Source organism: Mus pahari, chromosome X (genome assembly GCF_900095145.1).
Source record: "Mus pahari chromosome X, PAHARI_EIJ_v1.1, whole genome shotgun sequence".
Taxonomy (NCBI): domain Eukaryota; kingdom Metazoa; phylum Chordata; class Mammalia; order Rodentia; family Muridae; genus Mus; species Mus pahari.
In genome coordinates, this window is record NC_034613.1 from 93,092,345 (window position 1) to 93,105,524 (window position 13,180).

General features: G+C 40.0%; 1 pseudogene; it reads right to left on the reverse strand.

Annotated features, from left to right (window-relative positions):
• Positions 1 to 9,698, reverse strand: part of LOC110314454 — an 11,435-nt pseudogene extending 1,737 nt beyond the window's left edge.
• Positions 9,699 to 13,180: the final 3,482 nt, after the last annotated feature.

Below are 13,180 nucleotides of genomic sequence, written 5' to 3' on the forward strand. Positions count from 1 at the left end.
TCTCTCTCTCTCTCTCTCTCTCTCTCTCTCTCTCTCTCTCTCTCTCTCTTTCTTGACCTTGTAATATTTTTGACAACTTCCTGCATATTTTCATATATATTTCTTACATTTTAAAAAGTTAGCATACAAATTAGTTGGTTTCATTATTGTGTCTCCACATATGCATATAATGGTATTTTCTCATATACACTTCCATAGGAATTCATCCTTCCGCCTACTACTGGTTCCATTCTCTCTCTCTTCAAATAACTTTTCCCTTTTAAAAACTGTGCCTTTAATTAGAGTAGAATTCTACCACTCCTCTTCCTACCTCTAACCACTCCCAGTCATTCATTCTCTCTGGAACCCCTCCTCTATCATCTTACCACTTTCAAGTTGAAAACCTCTTTTTTTTTAATTGTTACTGTTACTTATGTGCATGTATGCCTGTATATGTGTGTATACAAAAATACATATAACACAAAGAGGAAAATACAGAAGGAGGAGGGAAAAGGGACAAGTAATTTGTAAGTGTTTGATAAAGCCTTAATAAATCATATTATTTTACATTTAATTGATTTTTATTGAAAATAGATTATTCTCTCATACAATACCTCCTAACCAGTTACCCATTTCTCCACTCCTCCCAAATCCCCTCCACACCTCCCCTTTCCCCATATTCATTCCCCTTCCATTTGCTTTTCAGAAAAGAGCAGGCCTCTAAGAGACAAAAACCAACCAGGACAAAATAAGATACAAATAATAGCAGGCAAAGCTCTCATATCGAGAATGGACAAAGCATCCCAGGAGGAAGAAAAGAGTGCCAAGGGCAGTAAAGGAGACAGAGACATACTTGCTCCTTCTGTAAGGAGTCCTACAAAATGCTAATCTAACAGCCATAATATATATGCAGAGGACCTTGTCCAAACCCTCACAGGCCCTAGAATTGCCTCTTCAATCTCTGTAAGCCCATGTGAGCCCTGCTTTTGTGGTATCCTTGGTCTTCTCTGACTCCTATAATCTTTCCACACTCTGGTTCCCCAGTCTTTGAGGGGAGGGACCCTATAGGGGCCACCAATTTAGACTCTTTCTCTGGCATAATATCTGGATGTGACTATCTGCACCCATTCCCACCTACTTCCAGAGGAAGCCTCTATGATATCTACTAGACAAAACATCAATATGTTTGTAGCAGAATATCATTAAGAATCATTTCACTGGTATATTTTTGTCTGTCATATTTGGTTCTGCCCTAGGTTTCTGGGCTATCTAGTCTCCAGTTCTTGGCTATCTATGCAGTTTGGGGCATGGATTCAGCTTCAAGTTAAACCAGGTATTGGCCACTCTCACAACTCCATCACCATTGCTACAGAAAAACTTGCAGTCAGCAAGATTGTAAATGGTGGGTTTTGTGGCTGGGTGGGCATCCAGGTTTCTCTTTCTGTGGCCTGCAGAGTACATTCTCTTGCTAAAGGCATTAGAACTTAGGGGCAAAAGCTGGTGACTACCAGCTTAATGTCTTTAAGTTCAGTGAGCTGTGTGGAAGTTGTTCTTGGTAATGGGAATCCATTGTCAGTTTGTGGATAGCAAACCCTTACCTTGGCATCAGTCTTGGTTGTTTAAGGATCTCCACGGTACCCAAGGAGCTGAAGGGGTCTGCAACCCTATAGGTGGAAAAATATGAACTAACCAGTACCCCGAGACCTCGTGTCTTGGCTGCATATGTAGCAGAAGATGGCCTAATCGTCCATCATTGGGAAGAGAGGCCCCTTGGTATTGCAAACTTTATATGCCCCAGTACAGGGGAACACCAGGGCCAAGAAGTGGGAGTGGGTAGGTAGGGGAGCAAGGCGCAGGGGGGGGGTGAGAAGTATAGGGGACTTTCGGAATAGCATTTGAAATATAAATGAAGAAAATACCTAATAAAAATTGGGGAAAAAAAGGATCTCCACGGGACCCCTTGACCAACAACACAAGTGTAACCTAGTCCCACCACTGGAATCCTTGCTTGGCCACAAAAGATGGCCAGTTCAGACTCTGTATCCTCCATTCCTAGGAGTCCTTACTAACATCAAACTCATAGATTCCAAAAAATTTCAACTGTACTGAGTTTCCACACTGCCCTTCAACTGACCCCCAATTCCGACCACTTCTCCCTGCACTTTTTCCCTTTATATTTTCACCTTAACCCTCTCACTTTCATATCCACCAACCTGCAGTCCACCTAAAAAATCTATTGTTTTCCTTTCCCTGGCTTGTCCATGTGCCTAACCTCAAGCCCCCCTCATTACCTAACCTCTCTGGTTCTGTGTACTATAGCTTGTTTGTCATGTACTTTACAGCCAATATCCACTTATAAGTGAACACATACCATATTTGTCTTTCTGGGTCTTGGATACCCTACTTAGGATTATTTTCTTTTCTTGTTGCATCCACTTGCCTGTTGTGGTGCTTTGAGTAAGTTTTGACCCCATAGATCAATGTGTTTAAATGCTTAGCAATAGGGAGTGACACTAGGAAGAGGTGTGGCCTCGTTGGAGGAAATATGTCACTGTGTAGGCTCCTAGGCTCAAGCTCCACCCAGTGTGAAATCAGAACCTCTTCCTGACTGCTTTCTAATCATGATGTAGCACTCTTTGCTCCTCTAGCACCCATCAAGTCTGCCTGCATGATGCCATGCTTCCCACCATGATGATAATGGACTGACCTCTGAAACTACTTGTATGCCAGCCCCAATTAAATGTTTGTCTTTATAAGAGTTGCCTTAGTCATGCTGTCTTTTCACAGCAATGAAACCCAACTAAGACATCTATAAATTTCAAGATGTCGTTTTTTTAACAGCTGAGTAATACTCCATTGTGAAAATGAACCATATTTTATCTTTTTTAGGCGTTTTTTCCATGAATTTATTTACTTATTCACTTTACATACTGATCACATCACCTCACCTCCAAGTCCCCCCATCACATGGCTTCTCCCCCATTCCTCCCCTTTATTTCTGAGAAGGGGAAGTGGCCCTGGGGACTACACCAACTCACACTGCTACCTCAAGTCACTGCAGGACTAGGGACATTCTCTCCTACTGAAGGAAGACAAGGCAACCAAGTTCGGAGAAAAGGATTCACAGGAAGGCAGGAAACAGAGTCAGGGTAAGCCCCCAATTCCACTTGTTGGGAACCCACAAAAAGACCATGCTGCACATCTGCCACATATGTGCAGGAGGCCTAGCTCCAGCCCCTGAATGCTCTTTGGTTGATAGTTTAGTCTCTGGGAACCCCCAAGGATCCAAGTTAGTTATCTCTGTTGGTCTTCTGATAGAGTCCCTATCCCCTTCAGGTTCCTCAGTCCTTCTCCCAACTCTCCCACAAGACTTCTCAAGCTTGGTCTTTGGCTGTGGGTCCCTGCATTTGTTTCCATCAGCTGCTGGTTGAAGCCTTTTACAGGACTCTAATGCTAAGCTCCTCTCTGTGAATCCAGGCTCAAAGATTCAAACATAGCCTGAGGCTCCAAGGTAGTTGAAGGAAGGCAGACCTGTAATTTTGTACCTATTGATCCTCGGAACTACTCAGCACTTCCCCCACCAATACTCATCAAATTGGCAGGGATTGCTACTACAGTCATTTATGTTCATCTCACACAGGGTACCCGTGTATGCAGGCCAGCAGTGACAAATAGCTGTCAACAGTATCTTCATATGTTGTGTTATCGTGATGAGGCTTTGATCAACAAAGAGGCATCAAAGTCTCACAGTGTGTCCCTGTGAATACACTCGCAATGCAGAAACAGTAGTAGTTCTTTTCTCTATCACATGTAGACCTCCATGGAAAATGGATGACTGACACAGTCACTAGAGTTGAGTTCACAGTGATCTCCAAGGAATCCGGGTGCATAGTCACAGAAGTAAGCCCTAAGAGCATCCTGGCATGTGGCATCATATAAACATGGCTGGGATCCACATCCATCAATTTCTAGCTCACAGATCACACTAGAATACTCTTGAGGACAGGCACACATATATCTTCCTGTCTCGTTGAGGTGTACAGGCTCATTCATCATGAATCAGAAATACATTCATCGACTTCCAAGTCATACTGCCTGCCTTGGTATCCAGGCAAAGAGAAGCAGAAGTAGCCATTGATTCCATCCTATAACACATCCCCTTTGTGATCTGTCTCACAGAACTTTCCAGTATATCCAGCAGGGCAGATACAGACAGGGTGGTCCGGATCTTTATGCCAGGTACCTCCATGATGGCAGGTGTTCGCTCCACAGGAATTAGTAGAAGTTTCATAGGTCAACCTCCTGTACCGAGGAAGACATTGACACAGGAAGCCTCTTTTTCCTGGAGTACTCACACAAGTGGTAATTCCTTGGTAGGAACCAGAGAAGCACAGGTCTTTTAGATCTTCACAGTCTTTGTCCAGATTATTGGCTATGTCTAAATAACAATTGTTGTCTTGTGGAAAAGCCTTGTGTATAGACTTGTTTTGGCAAGAACTTAAAATATACCTAGTATTGTTTTTATTGCAAAATGAATCCTGGTACCTCAAGTCACTGCAGGACTAGGTATATTACATCCTTTCCCACTGAGGCCAGTTAAGACAGCCCAATTAGGGGAGCAGGATCCACAAGCAGACAGGCAATGGAGTCAGGCTAAGCCCCCAATCCAATTGTTGGGGACCCTCATGAAGACCATGCTGCACATCTGCTACAAATATACAGCAGGCCTAGGTCTGTTTCCATCAGTTTTTGGTTATAGCCATTCATAGGACAGTTATGCTAGGCTCCTATCAGTAAGCACACCAGAATATTGTTAAGAGTTTCTGGGATTGGTTCTTGCCCATGGAATGAATCTCAACATGGGTCAGTCATTGGTTGTTCACTTCCTTAGTTTCTATGACATATTTGTCCCTACACTTCTTATAGGCAGGGCAAATTTGGGGATGAAAGTTTTGTGGGTGGGTTGTTGTCCTTATTCCTCCACTGAGTGGCCTGCCTGGCTACAGGAAGAGGTCACTTTAGGTTTCATATATCCTACTGCTAGAAGTCTCAGCTATTGTCATCCCCATAGACTCTCTGGAGCCTCCCCCATCCCAGGTCTCTGGCACATCCTATAGATCCTCTTCCCCTTCCTTCCCTCCTTTGCCAATGTCTGGTCACTCTACTGGCCCTCTCTCCTTGGCTCTACCTACATCTGATCCTACTCCTGTTCTCCTACCCATTCCCTCTCCCACCCAGCTCCATCCATCTATCCATGTCTGAGGACTATTTTATTTCCCCTTCTGAATGAGATTCAGGCATCCTCCCTTGGGCCCACCTTGTTTATTTAGCTGTTCTGGGTCTGGATTGTAGCATGGGTATCCTGTACTTCATGGCTAATATCCACTTATAAGTGAGTACATACCATGCATGTCCTTTGGGGTCTGGGTTGCTTCACTCGGGATATTTTCTAGTTTCATCCATTTACCTGTGAAATTTATGATGTTTTTAATAGCTGAATAGTATTCCATTGTGCAGATGTATCACATTTTCTGCATCTTTTCTTCAGTTGAGGGACATCTTTGTTTCTAGTTTCTGGCTATTACAAATAAACCTGCTATGAACATACTTGAGCAAGTATATTTATGGAATGGTGGGGCATCTTTTGGATATACACCTTGGAGTAGTATAGCTGGGTCTTCTGGCATAACTATTCTCAATTTTCTGAGAAACTACCAAACTTATTTCCAGAGTGAATGTACAAATTTGTACACCCACCAACAATGAAGGAGTATCTGCCTTGCTCCATGTACTCTGTCCCTTGATTTTTACTTAATTACTTAATTAACTAATTAATTAATTAAGTTTGCATCCTATCACTGCCCCACTGCTGGTCCCTTCTTTACACTGTCCTTCTCTCCCTCCTCCTCCCCTATTCTTCTGAGGCCAGACAGGGCAGCTTTGTTGGGGCATGGATTCCACAGATAGACAACAGCTTTAGGGACAGCCTCTGATCCCATTGTTGGGAGGCCCACAAGGAGACTGAGCTGCACATCTGCTCATATGTTCCTTTTTCCAGCTCATGTGTGCTCTTTGGTTGGTGGCCCAGTCTCTGAGAACTCCAATGGGTCTATGTTAGTTGACTCTGTTGGTCTTGCTATAGAATACTTATCCCCTTCACAGCCTTTAGTCCTTCCCCCATTCTTCCATAACAGTCCTCAACCCTTCTGTCCAGTGCTTGGCTGTGTACATCTTCATGTTTCAGTCAGCTGAGAGCCTCTCAGAGACCAGCTATGCCAGGCTCCTGCCTTGTTCTGGGTGGGAGCAGTCCTCCTGGGAGAGGCAAGCAGAGGTGTGGGGTGAGGAGTGGAGTGCAGATCCATGATTGCAGGTAGTGGTGTGGACCAGAAGGAAGTAAATCACATTTTTTTTATCTGTTCTGTTAAAGAACATCTAGATTGTTTCTAGTTTCTGGATATGTTATATTATGAATATATTATATTATGAATATTAGTTATATTATGAATAATGCCTCAATTAACATAGTTGAGCAAGTACTCTTATGGTAGTATAGAGCATCCTTTGGGTATATGCCCAGGAGTGGTATTGATGGGTCTTGAGTTAGTTTGCTTCCCAATTATCTGATTTTCTTAGGAAATACTGCACTGATTTTCAGAGTGGCTATAGAAGTTTGCATTCCCACCACCAATAGAAGTGAGTCTCCCCACTCTACATCCTCACCAGCATGAAATCTTACTTGTGTTATTGATCTTAGCCATTTTGACATGTGTAAGATGGAATCTCAAAGTAGTCTTGATGTGTATTTACCTAATGGCTAAGGATGTTGAACATATCTCAACCATTTGATGTTCCTCTGTTGAGAATTATGTTTAGATCTGTCCCACATTTTTAAGTGGGTTATTCGGTTTGTCGATGTCTATTTTCTTAAGTGCTTTATATATTTTGGATATTAGCTGTCTTAGTCAGGGTTTCTATTCCTGCACAAACATAATGACCAAGAAGCAAGTTGGGGAGGAAAGGGTTTATTCAGCTTACACTTCCATACTGCTGTTCATCACCAAGGAAGTCAGGACTGGAACTCAAGCAGGTCAGAAAGCAGGAGCTGATGCAGATGCCATGGAGGAATGTTCTTTACTGGCTTGCTTCCCCTGGCTTGCTCAGCTTGCTTTCTTATAGAATCCAAAACTACCAGCCCAGAGATGGTCCCACCCACAAGGGTCCTCTCCCCCTTGATCACTAATTGAGAAAATGCCCCACAGCTAGATCTCATGGGGGCATTTCCCCAACTGAAGCTCCTTTCTCTGTGATAACTCCAGCTGTGTCAAGTTGACACAAAGCTAGCCAGTACATTAGCCTTCTGTTGGATGTAGGCTTGGTGAAGATCTTTTCCAATCTGTAGTCTGCTGTTTTTGTCCTGTTGGCAGCATTCTTTGTCTTACAGAAGCTTTTTAGGTTCATGAAGTATCATTTATTAATCATTGGACTTAGTGACTACACTATTGGTGTTCTGTTCAGAAAGTTGTCTTCTATGCCAATGCATTCAAGGCTATTCCCCACTTTCTCTTCTATCAGGCTCAGTGTGTTTGATTTTATGTTGAGTTCTTTGATCCACTTGAATATCAGTTTTGTTCAGGGTGATAGATATGGATCTATAATTTACGTTCTTCTACAAGTTGACTGAAGTTCTGAACCTGTAAGCCAGCCCCAATTACATGTTGTCCTCATAAGAGTTGCCTTGGTCATGGTGTCTGTTCACAGATAGCAGTTGTGTACTCACAGTGGCTGCAGTTATTTTCACTAAGCTTGTCTAATACTGGCCCTGTTCAGAATCAGTCAGGAATTAAGAATAAGCTCATGGAACTGTGAGTTATTGGCTATTGACAGATTCTGGAAGCAGGGGAGTCACTGTCTTCAGTTGTTTACTCACTGTTAAACTCACAAACTTCTACAAGTGATTTGTAAAGAGGAGGATAGGAGTAGTAAGAAGATGAGAGATTATTAGAGTGAGATCAGTATACATTGTATACATGTATGAAATTGTCAAAAAGTAATCTTAACAATAATTATGCAAAATAAACTTGAGGAACACTGCCTTGAATTATACAAGTCATCTGCTGACTTATTCCCCAATATTCTAAATAATAGGACAAGTAAAAAGCAGAAATAAAGTGCTATCTCAGAGATATTAGCTTATCTTTTTGCTCTGAGAGGCAGTTGCAAGACAGATTATAAGAATTTCAATTAAGAGGAAATTCCTTGAATTGGTCACAATTGTCAGTTTATTAAAATAGAAGTAAAGAATTTTCATTATTTAATGTCATATTCAAACAAGATGATCAACTATGTTCATGTCGCACATTATTGAGGCATACTACCACTACAATTCCTCCAAGTAACCCACAGAACCTTTAAATCACTATATCATAGAGCTCATGACAGATCATGTAGACATGAATGAACTTCTCAGGTATAACAATTTACTGTAAGACAACGGTAGAGACGAATTTTGCTACAATATATCAATATATTTAACTTGGTTTAATGTGAATGAAAGATTATGTTTTTATAGTATTTAATGGGTATTTATATCTTATGATACATAATTATTTGCATAGATGCCTGGAAACTCTATAAAAATATATAACAATCTTGATAATGACTACATGGAAGGTGTATAATTATTTTGGAAGTTATTTCCCCATGTATGTATATATGTATGAATATACATACATATATATATATATATGTGTGTGTGTGTGTGTATACACATATACATATATACACACATACATATACATATATATGCAGGTGTATATATCATCTGTACCATAATAAGGATGATACCTCTCTCTATTTCAAGGCAGGGTTTTCTGTGTATCCTTGGCTGTCCTGGAACTCATTCTGTAGCTCAAACTCATAGAGATGTGCCTGCCTCTGCCTCCCTAGTGTTTGCATTAAAGGTGTGCACCACAACTGAGGATCTATATGTACATCTCTGTATAGTTTTTGTTGGAACATGGTCCAAGAGCCAAGTGAAGAAAATTCTGAGTACTTGTGAGAAAACCCCAAGAATCCAAGACAGGAGGTCTTATGATCTCAGCTTCTTCAAAAACATACAATTGTTATTGGAATGGGTTTTCATGCCCCTCCCAGGTAGAGCAGATAGGAGTGTTTACTTCAGGTTATTCATTACAACTGACTATTGTTATTTGTTTTATATGCCTCCATGGAAAATATATTTTGCCACATGAGTCTTATCTCCTACTGTGATTTGTTCTTGTGCTTGGACACTTTATTCATATGATTCTTTTAACTCTAACAGTATAAATTGTCTGATGCCCTGAATAAAGTCGGATATTGCATGATCTCTATCAACTTGGATTTCCAGGAAAGAAGAAAGTTAGGGATAAAAAAAGAAATATTTTATAATTGTAAGAAATTTGAACTCCATTTTGCATGTCAATTATTTCTAAATTCATTTGGAAAGCTGCAGAAGTTCCAAAGATACTGCCTTAATCACAAATGTACATTTATTTTCCAATTATGAGTATTGATTCTAATACCTCTTATTATATTGTCAGAAATCATGCCCTTGACATACATCCAAGGTCCTCAATTTTTTCAATGTAACATTTCTATAGATACTATGAGAATTTTACATCATGCATCCCAATCACAGTACAGACTACAAACATGGCCCCCAGCTTCAGTATGACCATGGAGCCTCAGAGGCAGCCTGGGCCATCAACATGGACTTATGTGGTATTACAGGCCTCTCACATCAACATGGGTTCAGGCTTCAGTACAGACCAGGGATATCCATATGGCCCTTGGAGGCAAGAGGGCCCACGGACATCAATACAGAACCTGGCCACAGTAGGATCATAAACCCAGACATGGCCCATAGTGGAAGCACAGACCCAACATCATCATTGTCTCAAGTGACAGTACAGGATTCTCAGATCAGTATGACAAAGGTTCTCAGGTTACTTTCTATTTTGAGATAGAGTCCCAGTAAATATTCTATTTTGGCCATGAGCTTTGACCTCCTAAGCAGTCAGGCTGAAATTTCAGATCTGTGCTATACTCTAAATTGATAGCCTCTTTTTCTTTAAATATTATTGTCACACATATTATGCATAAATATGTACAAATATGTAAACACAACCTGCTGAGTCTGTTTTTGTTGCTTGTGTGTATGTGGCTCTAGGGCTGACTACTTTGTATTAGGTAACAAATTATTGAGCTCATCTCTGGCAAAGCTCATTTCCCCTCTCTCACCAGATACTAGTTGTCATTAGTAGCTCTTTGTCTAGAGGTGGCCACCAATGATTTTTCTCCTTTCTGCGTTAGCATGTCTACTGATATTGCCATTGTTCCAGTCTTGCTTATACAGATAGTTCTAGAAGAAAATGTTTCACAGCAGACTTCTTGGTCTTGTGGCTCTTACAATCATTCTGGTCCCATTTACTGATATTCCCTAAGCCATAGTGATGGGAGTTGTGGTGGGACTTGGCTTGCCACAAACCACTGATCTAGTTGCTGGATTTTGCTATGGTCTCCATTTTCTGTAAAGAGAAGTTTCTTTAGTGAGGTAATAATTACACGTATGCAGCAAAGGTAGCTCATGAAAACAGGGAGCCTGAGCTTTACATGTAGGTATGCATAAGAAAAAGAATCCTGAACCTTGAAAACATTCTGCAACATTAACGTGTTTTCCTGTGACTTACTCGTTCTGCCTAAAAATGGACTACTGTAAAAAATAAATAAAAATTAATTTATTTACATCCCATATGTTGCCCCCCTTTCTAGTTCCCCTCACAGAGTTATTCTCCCTTTCCTCTCCCCTTAACCTCTGAGAGGGTAGCCCCCCACCCCGGAATTCCCATTCTTAGAAAGTCACACTGTGTACAATAAAGGTGTTCCAGTATTTGATATTTATCAGTACTCAATATTGTTTTAATAATTAACATTTTAGTAATGCAGAATTTTGGAGAGATATTTTAGTGACATTGTTTGCTTAGATTTTTGTTGTTCTTTTGGGGAGACATACATCTTCCCTAATCTTCACATGTCAAATCACTTTATTTCTACCTCCATTTTGTGATATGCTACTTTTGGCCTCACTTTCAGAACTAAATTATTTGTGTGTGTATGTTTTCACTGGTTATTTATTCCTAAATCTGTTTTTTCTAGAGTGTTAACTTTTTTTTTTTTTTTTTTTTTTGGTTTTTCGAGACAGGGTTTTTCTGTGTAGCCCTGGCTGTCCTGGAACTCACTCTGTAGACCAGGCTGGCCTCAAACTCAGAAATCCGCCTGCCTCTGCCTCCCAAGTGCTGGGATTAAAGGCATGCGCCACCACGCCCAGCTAGAGTGTTAACTTTTGAAACACTATAAAATATTATTATGTAATTGTATTACAAATAATTGCCAAAACTTACAGAAAACATTATAAACAGACTTGGACATGGGTTTTTATAACCATTACTACATGCCCATTTCCACTGACCTTGCTGCATATTTGTATTTTCCTAACCAAAAAGGCAATATATGAGTTTTTCAAGTTCTTTCAGATCTAATAAAAGGATTTGTGAAAATAAATGATTACAAAAATTAATTTGATTTAATTAAGATGTTAAAAGCACCAATTCAAGTGAAAAGGAAACTGGAAATCATAAGTGATTAGAAGCACTTAATCAAAACAGGCTGTGAACATCCTACTAAGCATCTGTCAGGAACTCTTAGAGTTTTACATTTTTTTTTGGTCAAGTCTTGATATTTCATAACATAAACAAAACTATTAGTATAATTTGATTGTAACTACTTAATCTATGGAAGAAAAAAGGTTCTCCTGCAAAGACTGAGAGTTCACATGAGGAAATTTTTAAGTAAATGCTTTCATTGCATACTATACATTTGGCATTTACATAGAGCTGATAAAAAATGTCACCTGATGCAGTGAGTAGAATCATCACACAGAAAAGCTACTAGCTCTTCTTGTTTTATGTGCTAGTCAGAACTATTTTCCTTCATCCTAAAGGATGAAAACTTTATGTTAGCGTTTCAAGAGACATGCCAAAAATCATTTAGAGGAGCATGAAGACACAGATACCTTACTTGGAGAGTCTACTGCAGAGCTTGAGCAACTGAACAACAGGCACTCTGAACAGAAACACTGTCTATGTTTTTCAACAACATGATTTCCAATGTACATGACATTCACAAAGATGCTTAAGATCACTTTTCTAGATAAAAAAAACCCTCAACTAATTCAGCTCTTTAAATATACACGAGAGAAAAACATTTCAAAGTTATATGCAGTATTTCCTTTTCATGACCTGAACCACCGGTTTGGCTAAGAAACATGAAAGTATAAAATGTGATGGCCCTTTCTATTTTAATCTTCTATAGAAAAATTGTCAACTGATGAAACAATTGTTTCTCTTACATAGATCTACATTTAAATATTTGTCTCACACAGCCAAGAGCTATCTTGGGCCAATGCTTTTTAACCAAAGGCCTCATATCACTCAATAACATTGCTTTTGATTATATTCAAATTCAATTGAACTGTTTTGAAATATGATTATTCACAGTTGCCTATGAATACAAACTTTAGTAGAGGGCACTTTTATTGAGTTCAGAATTCAAGACATCTTAATCTGTTATTTCACTTTGGGCTACATTTCCTTAAGTAGACAACATGGGGACAGATGCTACAGATCAGGCAAAGTCTAGAGCCTCCCTCCTGGGAGTAAGGTTTCTATCACTCTTCACTTCAAGCGCTCACATCAGTGTATATTCCCTGGAATCCAGAATTAGTGAAAACTGGTCCATGTTTGAAGTGGTAGACATCAGAATCTTATTCTGAGTAAAAGTTTATATATTTTTTGAAAGTAAAAAATTTAAAGATGTTTATTATGGGAAAGAGTTAATTTTTATTTTTATTTTTATTTTTTATTAGATATTTTTTATTTACATTTAAATGCTATACCGAAAGTTCCCCATACCCTCATCCACCCCAGCTCTCCCACCAACCCACTCCCACTTCTTGGCCCAGGCCTTCCCCTGTGCTGGGTAATATAAAGTCTGCAAGACCAAGGGGTCTCTCTTTCCAATGATGGCTGATTAGGCCATCTTCTGCTACATATGCAGATAGAGACACAAGCTCAGGGGGTACTGGTTAGTTCATATTGTTGTT